The following is an 18,529-nucleotide window of genomic DNA, read 5'->3' on the forward strand; positions in this document are numbered from 1 at the left end:
ATTTTTATTTACTTGTTTGGCTAATTTAGCATTATAGTTGTCATAATTTTATTTCCTTTTTACTTTTATTTTATTTTTTATTGTAGCACTTTATTTTTAAGCATTTTTGAAAAAATTAATTTTTTAAATTTTAATTCTAGCATAGTTATACAGTGTTATCTTAGTTTCAGGTATACAGTATAGTGACTTATCAATTCTAATAGTTGTTATAATTTTAAAATATAACTTTAAAAGAGGACAAAGTATAGGATTTTAAGATATACTAAACAAAGTAGATGTATCGTAATTTTTCTGCATTGTTTAAATGTCTTTAAAACCATTCTTAGAAGCCATTTAATTAAATTCAAGCTGCTTTTAATCCACACAGTGATGAGTCATATATGAAAAATACCATGTATTGTCACATCTAATTTGTTTTTATAAACTCTGACTTTTTAGTTTATAATAATAAACTTTCCTCACCAAAGCATTTAATTCTAAATTAGCAGATCTGTTCCATGATCTCATTAGTGCAGTAGACCCAGTTGAAGGAAGTTTCTTGGAGTGATTTTGAGATCTTTGCTGAAGTGCGAAAGGTTTTTCTTTCTTTCTCTCTTTTTTTAAAGTTTGCCACTAAAGTTCACAGCAGCCAGTTACATAGACCATTGTGTCCTACATTCCTTGCACTATGGCTGCCACTGCGTCTAATCCCACATGGAGACCTACATAGCCTGGACTTATTTTCCCATTTAGGATCTTACAATGGAAAATAAAAGGCAAAAAGTTTTCTAATTCTTCCCATGTGGAAGAAGGGCCAAATAAGGCCTTTGAAATTCAGTTCTAGAGATGTACATTGCTCTCCCTCCTATTGCTTCTTTCAAAGCCTTCTTCAAAGGAAAATAGATCCACATTTATTAGGAGTTATGCTTTCTTCTTGACTGACTTCAGGCTAGTATCAGTTAAACCTCTGTGCTACTTTTTATTTGGAAAGGTAAAAGCAAATCATGTCAAATTTTCTCCAATAAAGATGGACTTTCCTTCATAAAAATTTAAGGTATGTGAATTTTATTGACCAATAAACAATCAAACTGTTAGAACAATTTGATCAGTTAATTATTTTAGAATAAATTATCTTTAATGTTTTGGAACCAGGTTAATGAGACAGTTATCTTTGGGCATAATTTATGGATGACGCTACTGTAGTTTTTGGTATATGTACATAATTTAAATGGTATGACCTTGAATGTTAAATATGACAGTTTGCTTTTTTATGTGTGTGTTTTGAATGAGACTCATCTCAGGATGAAATCACAGCTGAAGTATTTAAGTGCCACCATCTCAGCTCTTAACATTTATACTGTGTGATCTCTTGGCATATTTATTATGCTCACTTTCCTTTTTAGTTTCTTGAAACTCACACATTCACTTTCATAATTAGCAAAAAGTTTTCACATTTGACAACTCTGACTGCTTATAGTTTAAAACATTGGCTTTCAAATTCATAGCAGACCCTGGTTGAATCATTTCCTTCAAGAGGTAAGATAGAGTAGTAGTTCTTCAACAGTCTTCCAAGAAGACTGCTTGATTTTGAATCTTGAGTATGCCACTTAGTATGGGCAATATAAACAAGTTATCTAGTCTGGGGTAGTAATAGTACTTTGAGAATATTAAATAAGTTATGTATTTAAAATAAGGTAGTATCTGGCAGATAACGAGTGTTATGTAAGTGTTACTCCACACAAATGTTATTCCAGACATATGGTCATTTTGAGCTACTGACATATGAAGTGTTGTTAACTTTCAGGATATTTCATTCTAATTGAAGACTAACTGAAATATATGAAATGATTGACTTATTAATAGTATGAGTAATTTGCAAGTAGTATTCTTGAGGTTTTTTTGTATAGTAAAATAATCATTTTCTTTGTAAAGCATTAATGTGAAGAGTATGCTATTAACTGGAATGGAACATATTTTTACCTTTTAAAAATGACTCCAACTGATGCTGCCTTTATGTGTGCAGATCACTGTTTAATTATTTGCATATTTTAGCCATTGTTTGTTTTCACTGAGTAGTTTATTTCCTTTGTACCCATATCTTTTAAGCATTTGGTGAATGTATTGAATCATTTACTCTAGGCTTGGCAGGCATTGAAATCCTATTAGAATTCACTAATTTAAATTTAGGAATTTATTTATCCTTTTTGCATGGGACTATTTTAGATACAAGTACATGTTTTAAGAATGAACTTTGACTTCTCAGCTAGAAATCAAGTATCTCATAAAGAGGAGCAATCACAAACAGATTTAATTCATAAGTGTTCACAGTCCACTATGTATAATAAAAATGCATAAAATACAGCAAGGAACTTACTTTGCACTTGTGAGAATGTCAGCAATTCAATATAAATACTTCTCTGAATTAATACTTATGAGATAGAACAATCAACAATATAGCTACCATCAGCTCCCCAATGATTTTAGGATTTTAGTTGATTTAACCCTATCTTTGAATTCAACAGAAACCTGTAACTTGAAGCTCCAGTGTTTAATATTAATTTTTAAATATATCTCTTACCTATACTAGCTATTTACATGACAAGAAATATGGAAAAGAGTCTTACAAATTTCTTAGTGTTGTGACCTTTTAAAAATGTTTTATTTAATTTCATTCCCAGCTTTCTTTCTTCTATCTCCAGTATGGACTGATGTGTTATTTCCTTTAATGAAAGGAAATTTTAATTAATATTATATAGATAATTTAATAACAAGTTCATGATTACTGAATTCAATTAGTGAAAGATACACATCTGCTAAAAAGTGTTGTAAAATGCTCATATCATTCTAGAGAAATAATAATTCCATTATTCTAATATTCCATTATTGCACTCATTGGCACATTATCAACTCTTAAAAAAATTCTGTTTGGAGATTAATTTTTTAAAAACTTAAAAAAAATTGTATTAAGTGTAGTATATAACATTGACTGATTTGGATACTTCAGAAGAAACAGAAAAAGTTTTCTTATTTGACCACTGACTGAATATTCACTTAAATGCATCCCATGTCTTAATTTTCAAAGATCCAGTAGGCTAATGAGTAGATATTTTAAATAAATGGTTGGATTTGTTTCAAAATTTGTAATTATTTGGCTTGCTCTACCTTGAAATACATTTGTTCTTGTAATTGTTATATGAATCCATGTGAAGTTTTATGTCATTTTCAGTTATTTTGGCCCACTTAAAAAAATCAGTGTCAAAACCATGGCAGTCGTTATATATCCAGTAATAGGCCAAATCAAATATGTAACAGAGGAAAATATAAACATTTATAGTTTCAAATAAAAGACATTCTATAGATACTTATTTTTCTAATGACAAATTTGTAGATTTTTTGACCCTCTTAAACTGCGTTTAGAGAAATTTGTACATGTGAAATCAGATTTTTCTGTAAATAACCATGATTTTATTAAGTGACCGTGAAACGAAGCAGGAAGAAGCATACTTGTTTAATGTCAAAAAAGTATATTTTATTTATCTATTTTTCAAATTACATTTTGTTTGAAGAAATTTCTTAAAACATGAGTTTCGCAAATGTAATGTTGAATTATTTTTGTTGCCATGGGTATGAGTAGCATAAAAAAACGGTTTGCTCTTTACATTGTCACTTAATAGATCATACAGTTTGAGTAAAAATGTTAAGTGCAAAATACATATAATTTTTAACATTTATTTTTATTTTACAGGTGAGCATTGTTGCTTATCCTAGTATTTCATATTGCTGTGCACAGGAAGGTTTATACTTAGCTAGAATCTATATGAATACAAGGATAACAAATGTTGTAGAAACCCACAGATTATCTAGCAACATAACCTGAACTTGTCAAAATCTGATGGGCTGGGTTGCAAGCATGAGCAAATTTCAGAGATATGTAATGTCCAGTGTTACATCTGTGAAGCGTTCTGATCAGTCTGTGGTTGACCCCTTTCTTTGCAGTCTGTGCTGTAAGGCTGTTAAAGACAAAATTTCTTTAAATAGTAGCTAGCATTTAGGCTTTTTAAAGGGTCATTAAAACCTCCCAGAAGTCTTGGCTTATTTCCAAAAGCACCTTGAACATGAATAACTGTAATCTCGCTTTTCTAGAAAATCAGGTACTTGGAGGGTGGCCATTTTGTTGGTGTTAGGACTGGGGTCTAAATAGAAGTTGACACCCCCCCCCCCCAGAAGTGCAAGAATGTTATCAATATGCTGTTGCCAGAAGTGCAAGAATGTTATCAATATGCTCTTATCTCTTTGCAATTAAAGTAATAAAACCTTCCTTTGTATTTCTTCTGAAACGTCTATAGCTGAATCTCCTTTTCCTTTTTGGTTGAAAGTGCCTATGCTTTTCTTTCATTCAGTGTGAAAGATCACTCTAGTGAACAACAGATTTACTTTTCTTCTTTGTGTACATGGATGTCACACACACACACACACACACGCATGTGGGTGCGCACACACATTTTTCAAACACTAAAGTTTAATGCCAGTTTTTAAATCCATAGTCCCAGAAAGATATGTGCATGTGAGGATATAGTCTTACTTTAGAGAAAGAGTTACATAAAATTTTTCCATGTGTGACAAATCTAGCTGAACAGTTTGCATAGTCACCTATTAATTTTCAACTGTGAGTGGTATTTTTTAATGTTGATTTCTTTTTGAGAGTGGGGGAAGGGGCAGAGGGGGAGACAGAGGATCTGAAGTGGTCCGGTGCTACCAGCAGAGAGCCTGATGTGGGGCTAGAACTCATGAACCATGAGATCATGACCCAAAGTCAGACACTCAACCTGCTGAGCCACCCAGACACCCCTGTGAGTGGTATTTTTTAACCCCTATTAGCTCTGATAGTGGGATACCATAAAGACATAATGAAATCAAGTACCCAGATGATTTATACATTTCACGTATATTAGTTCTTAAGAAGTGATAATGAGAAGTCAGGTTTTAATAGTTTGGAATTTGATCATTTTTATTTGCATGGCCAAGTGGCTGATGGACTACATAATGCCTGGGAGAAGGCCCTAATGATAAAGTAACAAAAGATGGGTCAGGGACAAGAGGCATGCTTGGTCATCATCATGATAACATATTTACAGTGTTTTAATTTTCATTGGTTTAGATGTCTCAGAGGAAGGTAAGAGGACCCGATCGAACTTGCTACGGATATAAGGTGTATTACAATTCTAAAGCAGTAATCATTTAAAAATAGGTTAAATGATGCCTAACTTGCAAATGTTTAGCTAAAATACAGGTAATAGTATTGCCTTAAATTAAAGATGTCAAGAAACCCGAGTTTAATTAGCCTGAATCCTAAGAGATTTTGTTATGAAATGGAGAATAGAATATTTTGAATTACATTAATGTGTTAAATTCAAAGCCATTTTCTTTATGTCAGATTAATTCACTATGGAGTGATACTGTATATGGATCTATAAAGTGCACATATACTATGAAGTCTAAGAAAAACTATGTAAAATTAATGATATTGTTGATAGCTCAAACAATATGCTAAACTACTACTAAGAATCAAGAAAATGCTTTTTTAAAAATAATTGGGAAGTCTTCATTGTATAGTGTGAAAAGCATCACGATGACTCTTCTAGCATTGACTAAGGAGATGCTTTGCTTCAGTTGAATATGTTTTCAGACAGACTTTAGAAGACCACAGAGTTATTAAGGAGACATTGTTGATTCTCTACTGGAATGCATTTCTTCTCTTCTTGCCTCCATCCTTACTAACAGAATGACAGTTTTGTTCAAGTATCCACATGTTGATGTGCTGCTATGCCGTGTGTTTCATATTAGCGTGGCCTCATCCCAAGGGGATGAACTTAGACTAGTGTAATCCAAGCATGCTAATTTCATCTCTTTGCCAATGATTGTTTTAGGAAATGGCTTATAACCCAGTTCTAAGTAGTGAATAGTAAGGTGAATCCCCCTGGGGACTTTCTGAGAAATTTTTTTAGTTTTTAAAATAAGATTCAGGACAGAACTATTCACATTTCTGCCTGTGAAAGTTGCTGCATGTGGAGGTGATGCCTGGAGCAACTATAGCCATCTTATGTTCATGAGGAGAGCTACCCAAAAGGTGGAGATTGGTAGAACAGAGTGAGAAAAAGCTACTAGCTCCTTGGTGAACTCCTAAAATAATGAACCCAGAACCAGCCCAATCTCAGGGTTCTTGTTACTGAAGTAATAGGCATTTTAAGATTTTTATTTTATTTTATTTTATATTTTATTATTTTATTTATTAATAGATATTTTAAGGTATTTAAGATATTAAAAGATATTTTAAACCATTGGGTTTAGTTGGGTTTAGTTAGGTAGGTTGGGTTTTCTGTTATTTTGCAACCAAAATCTTCTAATTGATATGACTATAAAATGTTATAAAAATAGATATTTCATTCCTATTTTATTGTTTTGGGAGCAATGGTGAAGATCTCTTCTTTTTGAAAAGAGAAATCTATTTGAAGAATAAACCAAGGTGTATTTTCCTGTTAGATAAGTTCAAATTCTAGGTATGTCTCCGTTATCTCATTTAGTTTGCTCTGGTTGGACTTCTGTTTTAAATTCCAGAAAATTTTAACTTGTGAAGTAAAATATGTAGGAACACAAGTTCATTTTAACATTACCCAAAATAGAACATAATCAAGAAAGCAAATCAGCTACAAAAATATACCCACAATGCATGCCAAAACCAACTTGAAATATTTTTTTTTGAATTATAAAATATTTACAAATGTCTGTGCCATTGATCCAGGAGTGTATATAATTATAAACTGACTCATCAAAAATGTTCCAACATCCATTTTTCCAGGACTAGAATTCATTTACTTATCATTTAACAAACATTTATTGGTAACCTATTCTCTAGTAACACTGAAATAGTAACTGGTGGTAAAAAGAGGAATAACCATTAAGACATCATCCATACCCTCAAGTAGTTACATCCTGTTGTATATCTGTGTGATCTGAGTTAAAAATTATTGAGAATATTTTTTCATCTTTTAAATATACCTTCCGTGATGTAAACAGAATAAAAAATAAGAAAAGAAAACATTTTGTAGAAGAAATAATGGTTCGGCGTTCTTAGTATTCGACATCATGGATTTCAGTTCAAGTAGTTACATAAACTCTATGTGTATATTTTTAATGATATGTTCTGGGCACTGTGCTAGATAATGACCATAGAAAGGTGTGTAAATCTTTTTTTTAATTTGTATTTTTATTTTAAAAACATATTTTAGAGAGAGAGTGTGAGGATGGAGAGGGGCAGAAGGAGAGAGAGAATCCCAAGCAGGCCCCTTGTGCAGCATAGAGTCCGACGTGGGTGATGTGGGTCAGGCATCCCAAAGGGTGTGTAAATCTTGATTCCACTTTAGGAATTTCACAGTGTAGTGTAATAGTCAAGAGCATGGAGCTTTAGTGACCAACAGTTGTGGATGCCAGTCACAGCTCTGCCCCATACTAGACATAAATTGAACAAATTGTTTTATTTTTTTAAGTTCTTAGTTTATTAATTCTCACATGAAAAATCTGCACAGTCACCACAGATAGTCACTGCAGAATCTTTTCTTTACTCCTTCTTTCTGCCAGCGTGAACATTGGCTTTTGTAATACCCCTGACTTTCTTCATTCTGTTCATTTGTTCCTTTTGCTTTTTTCTTGACATCTTTGTCTTCTCATACAGGCCATGTCTGGCAAGTCTATGTTTGGGTTTGTTTTTCTTTGTATAATCCAAGGAATCATAAATCATGCCAAAGGCAGTTGTCTTGCCACAACTAAAATGAGTTCTGAATCCAAATACAAAGATGACATTGGGTATAGTCTTGTACATTTTGGCTAGTTTATACAGAATTTCTATCTTACGTACTGTGTTGCCTTTCTGGGATAAAGAATATCAATGACCATCTGTTTCTGTTGAAGTAATCAGTTGGTCATGAACTTCCTGGTCCGGATAGTTACTATGTCATTCATGATGGTGGCCAAGCTTCAAGCAGTCAGGGAGCAAACAAATTGTTTTACATTTTTATAAATCAGCTCCATCCATTGTAAAATAGGTATCATTACAGAACCCACTTCATAAAGATGTTATGAAGAATAAATGTTATAATGCCTTTATAATATGCATAGCCCAGGGCCTGGAGTGTGGTACAGCCTCAGAACTATATATAATAGTACATAAAGTATATCAGGCAAGGAAAATAGGAAAACACTTCTTGAGAAAAAGCAAGGAGGCATTGATATTAAAAGTTTCAAGGAATGTGATAAAGAGGTTCTAAGCACCAAAGTCTGGAGTTTAATATAGATATTAGAAATAAATGACTTTGGGGGATTAGATGTGGGCCAAACCATCGTATAGAACTGAATGTTGAGCCACTGAGTATTATTATTATTATTATTAATAGCAAACATTTGTACAGTGCTTACTGTATGTCAAGCAGATAAACACTTTAGATAAATGTTAACTAATCCTCATTATTCTACAAGGTAGCTACTGTCATTAAGCCCATTTGCAGATAAGAGAACTGGAGCCTGGAGTGATTAAAAAACTCATGCAAGGACACATAATAATTAGCAGAGCCAGGATTCAAACCTAGTCAATGATCTTAACTTCTATGGCTCATTTGCTTCTCTATGTTTGAAAGGTTTTAAGAACACGATTGAGAAGATCATATTTGTCCATTGTTTTCCCTGTGAGGAGAAATGTAGGCAACATTTCATGGAGCACATGCAGTCAGTCCAAAGGCCCAATTAAAGGAGGTTGAAGATACAGGCAGAAAGACAATTTATGAGGCTACAGACTTACCCAGAAGAGAGGTTTTGAGGTCTTGAACCATAACAATGAGGGTAGGAGTGGGAAAGAAGGGAACTGATTCAAGAAATATATATAGATGGTAAAATTGTCAGTGTATCTGATTGGATAGGGATAAAGAAAGAGGTTACCTTGGTTGATTTTCTGGTTTCTGTTAACTGGTGTCAATCATTACAGAGACTAGAGGCAGGGAGTAAATGTGGATAGAAGGTAATTCCATCTGGGATCTATTTAATATGAGGTACCTGGAACAAATAGGCATCTGACTATTACAGCCTTAAATTTGGAAGAGTGATTGGGGTTGAATGTGTAGATTAGGGAGCATGAGATCATCCGACAAAAGAATGTAAAGGCAAAAAGACAAAAAAAATACTGTGGCATCTATGGTTTAGAAGTCAAGGGATCCCAGGAAAGAACCTAAGACTGTTATCAGACTGTCTTAACGTTGAGTGAATGGTCATCACTGGTAGACACAGCAGAAATGGTTAAAGATGATGTCTGTAATGGTTCTATTGTATTTGGCAAAAATGGAGGTCACGTTTGTTTAGTGTCATTTCCATGGAGTGGAAGAAGCAGGAGAACCAGATGTCATAGTGTTGAAGAGTGAACAGGAGTTAAGAAAATAGAAATAGCATGTGCATCCTGCTCCTTCAAGAAGTGTACATATAGTAAAAGGTGATAGGCAGTTGCTTTCTAGGGGATGCATGGTTAAGATGGGTAGGGGTGGGGCATCTGGGTGGCTCAGTTGGTTTACTGGATTTTGGTTTAGGTCATGATCTCAGAATCATGGAATCGAGCCCCATGTCAGGCTCTGTGCTGAGCATGGAGCTTGCTTAAGATTGTCTCTCTCTCCCTCTGCCCCTCTCCCCAACTCACACTCTCTCTCAAAAAAAGAAACAAAAAAACAAAAACAAAAACAGAGGGGTAGTGTTGTACATGTTTGTGTTATGATCGAATTTCTGTGTTTGTCACATAAATATATTTTATTCCATTATAAAAATCTTCTAGTAAATAAGATCTTTAACTTATGAATTGAGTAAATAATTATTCATTATATTTTTGTTTTGTGTCATGCTAAAGCTAGGTTCTGGCATTAAAATAATAAGGGTCCAGGGGTGCCTGGGTAATTCAGTCAGTTAAGCCTCTGACCCTTGGTTTCAGCTCAGGTCATGATCTCACAGTTAGTGAGTTAGAGCCCTGCTCTGTGCTGGCAGTGAGGAGCTTGGTTGGGATTCTCTCTCTCTCTCTCTCTCTCTCTCTCTCTCTCTCTCTCTCTCTCTCTTTCTCTCTCCCTGTCTCTGCTCCTTCCCTTCTCATGATTTCTCTCTTTCAAAATGAATAAACATTAAAAAATAAAATAAATACAATAATAAGGGTCAGACCCTACCATCCAAGAATACAGAACAGGAGAGGCAGTTATGTACAAAGCTAACCTTAAAACACTCAGTTTTAATGGAATGATACAGAAATAAACAAATTGCTTTTAGAGTACTTAGAAGGGAAAAGAAGAAGCAGGGCAGTAGCATATAAAGAGGGTGGATCCTGGAGTAAGAGGACTAATTGGATTCCAGTCCCAAGTTCATTGCTTTCACTTCCTTATGGGAGGGTTGGGGTTAACTTTCCTTCAGATTCAGTCATATGTTACATTAGGGTGGCTAGAATTAAAGAAGATAATGCATGAAAATATTTTATAAAACTGTTAGCACAGTTCAGGTGGAAGTGTTACTGCCTAGAGATGGAAGATGGCTGGGCGTGGGCGTGCTTCACAGCATAAAAGATCTTTGACATTGGCCCTAAAGTGTGAGTGTGATTTCAGGAGGGGAGGTGCAGAAAGCAGAAGGAAGAGCATGGCCAAAGGTCAGAGAGGATAAAAATGACCCTCCAGTGCAGAGAACAAATTACAGGTCATTGAGGCCAAATAAACGGGGACCTGAGTGCCCCTAGTGGCAACTAAAAATTTTTCCAGAAAGGAAACTTGGAATCCTATCAGGAAAGGCCTCAAACCTAAACTTAAAGAGTTTGGACATTGTTCTTTAGGTGAGTAAAGCCACTGAAAGGTGTCTGAAAAATGGAGAAGCATAGTGTGGTTGTGGTTGTTGTTGTTTTCAGGGGCAGGGCAAGGGGGAAATTTGGTTTGAGGTATGTATTGGGTGGAGAAGAAACAGAACAAGGCCTAAGGTCTGGTATCAGTAGTTGGAATGGAGGGACATGAACTTGAGACATATTTTAAAGGCAGTTGAATCAGAATTTATTTCCAATTGAATGGGAGATAGTGGTAAAGGGGAGACAATAGTCAAAGATAATTCTGAGCTTTCTAACTTGGGATAGCTTTGTGGAGTAGATGAAGATGCCATTAGCTACAGAGATTAAAATTTAAACTACAAGGGAAATGGCTTCAGGCTGTTCTAGAAATTAAAAATTGCTCTCTTTGACAAATGCAGAAGCAGTACCATGCTACTATCAGTGTATTTTGGCTCTTAGTGAAGAAGTAATGTGATTATATTCATGAGGTATGAATCACTGATATTTTACTTAAAACAATTTAGACTAGTCATTGGAGTTAGAGATAGTGAGTTAACAAAACTAAGTTATAAAAGGGCCTATTTTTAAATTTTTACTAGATTTTATTTTGCTTATTTTATTTAATTTTGCTCCAGTTGATATTATGTAAAGAATAGAGTGAGTGGAGAAAAATGAATGCCTGAGAATATAATGTGTTTGAGGTGCCTGGCAGGCAGATGATGGCATGTTTATGACATTAGGGTTGTTGGTCACGTATGTCTAGAGCTCACAGAATTGTTAGAATTGCAGATTGGAGAATTGAGTGGCATTGTTTCTACTTGGTAGTAGTAGCTTCTCAAGGAGCTTTGGTGCTCTTAGAAGAGCACTGGGTGAGAAGGGACCAAGAATAGGAATTTGAGGAATGCCTGTATTTCATAGGCCTGCAAATGGAATCTTCTTTACTTAGTATTTCTACCTTAGGATAGGGGAGAGGAGGGACATAAATCTTAATTTGTTTTAACATTTATTTATTTTTTTAGAGACAGAGAGGGATAGAGTGTGAGTGGGAAAGGGACAGAGAGAGAGGGACACACAGAATCTGAAGTAGGCTCCAGGCTCTGAGCTGTCGGCAGCACAGAGGCTGACGTGGGGATCGAACTCACGAACTGTGAGATCATGACCTGAGCAGAAGTCGGACTCTCAACCGACTGAGCCACCCAGGCGCCCCCATAGATCTTTAACAATGTACAAACCAATCCTCTTAAATTGGGTTCTTCATAGTATGAATCACATTGAATATAATTATCATATACAGATTTTTAATGTTAATGTATCACTGTTAAGCACTACAGATAATGTTTCTATTTTATTAGCAAACCAGATGCAAACAATAATAGTGAGAACTCTGTCTTCAACAGTGCTGCCTTTATGTACTGTATATTTTTAGTCTCAATTCAAAGGTCACAGAAACTAAACAATGCCTCACTTCTTAAAATCTGTGAGGTGCTATTTTGAGACCAAGCTCTTTGACCATTGCTATGGTATTATAGACTATATTTGGAGTAGACCCTGAAAATGCAAACTCCTCTCTAAATTATACTAGAGATTCTTTATTGAAACTATGTTTGAAATTAATAACCTTCCTCTGCCATGTGAAATTATTCAAATATTTCCTATGGTAGTGGTTGGAATATGTAACTTTTTGAACACTCAAATTTTTATCTTCTTTTTATAGGTAGCTTCTCTAGTTAAAGTTACTAGAAATGACATATGAAATATTTTGAACTGTATATAATTGTATAACTGTGTAACTGTTATATAATTTTGTTAATTAAAAGAACGACATATATATCCCAACATCTCAGTGTTCATTTATTTATCCAGAGTTGGTATGTGAAAATTAGATCCATATTTTTGTAATTCTTAATATCACAACAAAATGTGATTTTTGTAATGGTTTTCCAATAAAGTTGTGAAATATGTTACTTGAACTAGATGCACAATTAATCAAAGGTAGGTATAGCATTTAATTCATATTTATTTCTTTAGTACCTGGACTGATGCCTGAAAATATGCAGAATGTTTTGGAAACATTTGTTGAATGAATGGATGAATGAATGAATGAATGAATGATAAAGGTCCTCTTTCTCTGTAATACTTGATTTATTTGAAACACATTGTATTAGGGTTCCCCAGAGAAACAGAACCAACAGGATATATTTACACACACACACACACACACACACACACACACACACACACACACACAGAGTATGAGACAGAGAGAGAGACTTAGAGAGAGGTAGATTGATTGATTATAAGGAATTGGCTCATGTGATTATGAAGACTGACAATTCCCAGTATATCCACAGTTAAGTCAGCTAACTGATGACCCAGGAGAGCTGATGGTATAGTTCCAGTCTGAAGGCCAGCAGGCCTGAGAGCCAAGAGGAGCCAGTGTTTCAGTTTGAATCCAAAGGCAGGGAAAAACTGGTGTCTCATTTCAGAGGCAGTCAGGCGGGAGGCATTCTCCCTTACTTGGGAGAGGGTCAGCTTTTTGCTGTCTTCAAGCCTTCACCTAATTGGATGAGGCCCACCTGCATTAGGGAGGGTGATATGCTTTACTCATCCTAACTATTTGAATGTTAATCTCTTCCAAAAATACCCTCACAGATACAGCTAAAATAATATTTGACCAAACATCTAGGCACCCGGTGGACCAGTCAAGTTGACACATAAATGTAACTATCACACACATTAGGAATCTCTATCCATAATTAACAGACATTGTAAGTACAACCATTTTAGCCTACAGCTATATCCTTGAAAAATATTTTAAATCATTTTAAATAATTTCTTTTTAAATATACTTACAGCACTCTTTATTATGTTGTGGTAGATTTTTGGCTGTGTGATCACTACCTACCTCATCCATTAGGAGACTCATTTCACTTAAAGTGTTATTTTTTTCCCAAAATATGCCCTGTTTTGTTCTGAAATACATTCTTGCTTATAATTAATCTAAATTACAAAATGTTCCTAGTTTATTGAGTAACATTTTCATTCTGACACTGAAACTGTTGTGAAAGGAATCTGTTTTTGTTTAATTTAAAAGTTATATGTTAAATAGTTTGGCAGTGTGCAACCTATGCTTGCTTGATTCAAAATAGTATGAGCCCTGTAGAAAGTCAGGTTGCTGAGTCCATTGTCCATCAACATCTAAGAGAGTTTAGCTGCTAATGACTGACATTGCCATAGACCTCCAGGATCAAAAGACAGCTTAGAAGTTTAGTTAGAGTAAGAGATTTTCTTTGTTGGGAGAATTAAATTGACTCTTTTGCTCGAGAGGGGAGGTTTTCATCTAAGATGAGAATTGTTTCAGGCTGTTTTAGGAGAGAAAATTGCTCTATTTGAGAACTAAGGGAAATGTAAAGGTGGTAGATTAAGTAGTTCATAGTAAATTAGTCATAAATGGCATTCATGTGCCATCCACTTCAAAATATCTTTAAATGGGGTGATCAGAAATAAGAGCGCAGGGCGCCTGGGTGGCTCAGTCGGTTAAGTGTCTGACTTTGGCCAGGTCAAGATCTTTCAGTTCTTGAGTTTGAGCCCCACCTTGGGCTCTCTGCCATCAGCTTGGAGCTGTCTTTGGATCCTGTCTTCCTCTTTCACTGCCCCCCACACCAACCCCATGCACATGTGCTCAAAAATAAACATAAAAAAAAGAAGAGCTCATTCAGTCAAGGAAAATCACAGTACACATTTTTGTACTAAGAATATTTATTTTTTCCTTTTCTTTGTTACGTTTGATATCTTGATGTATTTGGTTGATGGGTGAGTCAACTGATTTTCTTATTTTTTAAAGTTAAGTATTTCTGTGGCACTTCCTACAGTTATTAATAGCAAACTTAAAAGTTCATGTCCAACTTAGTCCTGCAATGTAAACATTGCTGAATTTAATAAAAAAAAAATCAGTATTAATAAAAACGTCTAGGTTGTTTTGGCTTCTTAGAACATTTCAGTCGTATGTACTGTCTCTGGTGACTATTAAATAGGTTGGGCTCAAAGAATACCAACAAGAAATAATTATTTTTTTCTCATTTACCCCACCTCATGACTGTTTTTTGTTTGTTTGTTTGGTTTTGTTTTAATATATCAGAATAGTCTCATTTTTCAGATATAAAAAAATGTATGTTTGCAATTTAAATTTTAACATTGCTTCCAATAGAAAGGTTCTCCTATCATCTTTTGAGCTCAGGTCGACCAGGAACTCTGGAAACCAATAATGAGAGAGGTTAGTGTGGTCCCTTTCATTGTTTTGTTTGCTCCACCTCTCCCAACCCCCCACCTACTCTGTCTTGTCAGAGGTCAGGGCAAGGGAGGAGGAGGAACATGAATAAAGGAACAAAGCCCTGTTTCTTTAGTTCTTTTAAATCTGCCCATATGTGCCCTGTTTATGTCAGGCATCCAGATGCTGTCTTTCTGTCATGGATCACATTTGTATCTTCTTCAGACACACTCTTGTTTCCTCACCACCTTTTGCATACACCACCATGTTGATTGCAGCATGTCCTGACAGTGGCAGTGTGCTCTAAACCTGACCACTTGTAATTCTGCCATCAGCTCCTGCCCACCGCACTACCCCTTCCAGGTTCTTTGTGTTATTGTCCCCTAGGCCCAGCAGGCAGCCCCCTTGAGCAAAATCGTTTCCAGAGCGCTGTCACTGGCTTTCTGCTTGAGTTAGCTACTTGGCCTTGGAAAACTTCATGTGGTCTTCCTTGACCCATCCTGTTGCAGAAATGCAACTGCATCTCTTTTGTTCAAATATCATAGGCAGCTCCACCCAAGCTCCCACCTTCAGAATTCTCTGACAAAAGGTAGGCATAAGTCCTTATCTTTATGAATACCCTCAGGCTCATGGGAAAACTTTTCCAGTTGTTCCCAGAACTCTCTCATACTTTGCTTCTGGGCTGCACACTTGAAACTATGACGGTTTGAAGAATTCAGCAAGCAACTATTCTGTGACCCTTGTGAGGGACCACTTCCTTGCAAGTAGCACAGTCTAAGGGGGAAGTTGAGATGATACTTCATTGTCCCCTAAGATTCCCTTCAAAGAATCTTTGGTTGTGGATCTCTTTTCACATTATTTAGTCTTTGCATTTAGGCTACTGGAACTGATGATCTTTGGACTGGCTTTACCATGGATATGACTGATAACTTCTTTTCCATTGTCCTTAGCTTTGAAGCTTTAGCTACATTCCAGGAAAACAGGAAAAGTCCCACCTCACACTTAGTTACATTCATTTAAGGCTCACATTGAACTCTACGAGGAAGAGTGATATTTATCATCCCAGTTAAATGTGAGGAAACTGAAGCATAAAGAGTGTCATTACCTGCCCAAGGTCACTCAACTTGCCCAAGGTCACTGAGTCCTGAGTGACTGCCTAACTTTTATCTGCTCTACATGTTGCTAAAACGGAATAGGACAGAGTCTAGAGGATTAAATGAACCAATCCCCGTCATAGGTGCCTCCAACTGTAAAGCAGACAGTTCTAATACTCAAATGTTTTACTTTTCCAGTTCTGTTTTCCTTTCCAAAGCTTCAGAGTTTTTGATAGAAATGGCATTCATTTTTTCCCATCTTAGAATGGTTCAAATACTTCAAATTTAATTGCTAATTTTCATGCTGAAATCATAAGCATCTTAGTAGTGTTAAAATATTTCTTATTCAGCTGTCTCAGTACTGCATAGCATACACCACTGGCAACCATAAAAATACTACAGTAGCACTGTGTTAAAAGAGAAGGAGTATCAAATTCTACAAATGACAAAGAATACAAATTCCCCTAACAGTGTTTTTATGCTTTCTGAATTTTTAAACAAATATTTTTTTTACGAACTTGAAAGTTTATTGCATTATTGCTTTATATGAATTTTTTTCTCAGAAATCAAACATTTCTTATTTGTCTTCTTTCTTCCCCCTAGGAAATTATTCAGTCTTACTGCTATAGTGACATAAATCTGCTATTTGTTTACACTCAGTACCATCCTGATACATTATAAATAGTGCATTTCTAAAATGTATCTACTTGTAAAATGTAAACTTGAGAATTTGGCTCCAAAGTACAGTCTTATCTCAGGTGTTTTGTTCTATTATGCTCATGTGGAGCTTATATTTAGTATTACTTGAGTTGCAGATTTATTTCATCTTGCCTAGCAGCATCAGCTATTTCCTTCTGCTGGTTCCAATTATTATGATTATTTCCAGCCTGAGTGAAGTTTGGCAAAAGCAAATATAGAAAGGGAAAGAAAAGAATAGGCTATTCCCTCTAGCTAACATTCAAGCTTATCAGTCTTTATTTAACCTCAGAAACTATTTATTAAATATTTGGAGTTAGCAATTTAATATTGATTTTGGTCTTCCTCGGTGTTGCAGACATAAACCCAAGTCTGTTCAGGGCACAGTTTAACACTATGACATAGTATGAAAGATGCCATTTCCTTACCCCTGATAGATTGAGCCATTGTCCTTTTCTATTACCGAAGCTAAAGTGAAGATGGACTTGTATTTGTTGAGTTCCTGTGATATTCCTTGCACACGTGATATATAGAGAAGTAGAGGTTATAAGCACATATGGGTTACTGCCTACAGTATGAACAGTATTTATAGTTAGATCCCCATTACATACTTGGGTGATTTTGGAAACTGTTAGGTACTTTTCTTGTCATTCATGCCTGAGGCCCCAGACAGTTGTATGTTGAGATTGTGGAATGACAACCGAGTAGGAGTCAAGAAACTAGTTCACATAGGCTGCTTTTTTTTCCTCCATGTTTCTTCAGTAGCTTTATGGTAACACACACATACACACACACACACACACACACACACACACACTCCAGAACCCAGTTCTTCCTCTCTTCTCAAGGACACAAAGCATTTGATAAGAACGTCTAAAAAATTGACTCATCCTAATAAATTTGCTGTGAAGCTTTTATATAAATTTGAGAATTTAGCACGGGGGGAGACAAAGGCATCATATTGGGTGCTGACTTTGTGCACTTGCTTCTTTGTCATTTGTTTCCATATAGTACTAATTGCCAATGCTAACACAAAATTCTACAAAGCCTTATTTTACCACTATGAAGTAGAGAAATGACTAAAGGCAGAAGACTGATTTATAACCCTTATTTTTAAAAAAGCATTAAACTTGAAACAACAAAACAAAATAGGAAAACAAAAATGTCGTTAAATGTGAAAATAACCATTAAGGCTAACTCCTGAAACTTCTTCATTTGGTGGACTTTGTGACTACCAATCTTATTCAATAAGATTATTTTATTCTTGCTATTATTAGAGAAAAGTCAATTCTAATATATAGAATTCTAATGTATATGAAAAATATAAGATTCTCTGATAAACTTACACAACCATTTTCTTCAACTTATATTTTGCCTTGTTGCTAACTTCAGAAAAACAACACACAACTCTGTAGAAGATAGGGAGCTGAAAATCTTTTTCAACAACATTGTAAATTTTGCTAAGAAATACAGAGAAATCAAACCGTTGCTTTTTCATTTATTGACTTGTCAATGAGGCTTATAGTACAATGTTTATGTTCAAGATTTATTATATATTGAAACAATTTGATTTAATTCAAACACAGTAAAATAGATTGAAAGCTGTTCTGCTGAATA

General features: G+C 35.1%; 1 protein-coding gene and 1 pseudogene across 11 annotated transcripts in view; one reads left to right on the forward strand and one right to left on the reverse strand.

The window, feature by feature from the left end:
* The window catches only part of MAGI2 (membrane associated guanylate kinase, WW and PDZ domain containing 2), a 1,320,050-nt gene that overhangs the window by 3,913 nt on the left and 1,297,608 nt on the right, over positions 1-18,529 (forward strand). The window lies entirely within an intron of this gene.
* LOC128314806 (40S ribosomal protein S24-like) lies at positions 7,094-7,995 on the reverse strand (annotated as a pseudogene).

Source organism: Acinonyx jubatus, chromosome A2 (assembly GCF_027475565.1).
Source record: "Acinonyx jubatus isolate Ajub_Pintada_27869175 chromosome A2, VMU_Ajub_asm_v1.0, whole genome shotgun sequence".
In the NCBI taxonomy this organism is placed as follows: Eukaryota; Metazoa; Chordata; class Mammalia; order Carnivora; family Felidae; genus Acinonyx; species Acinonyx jubatus.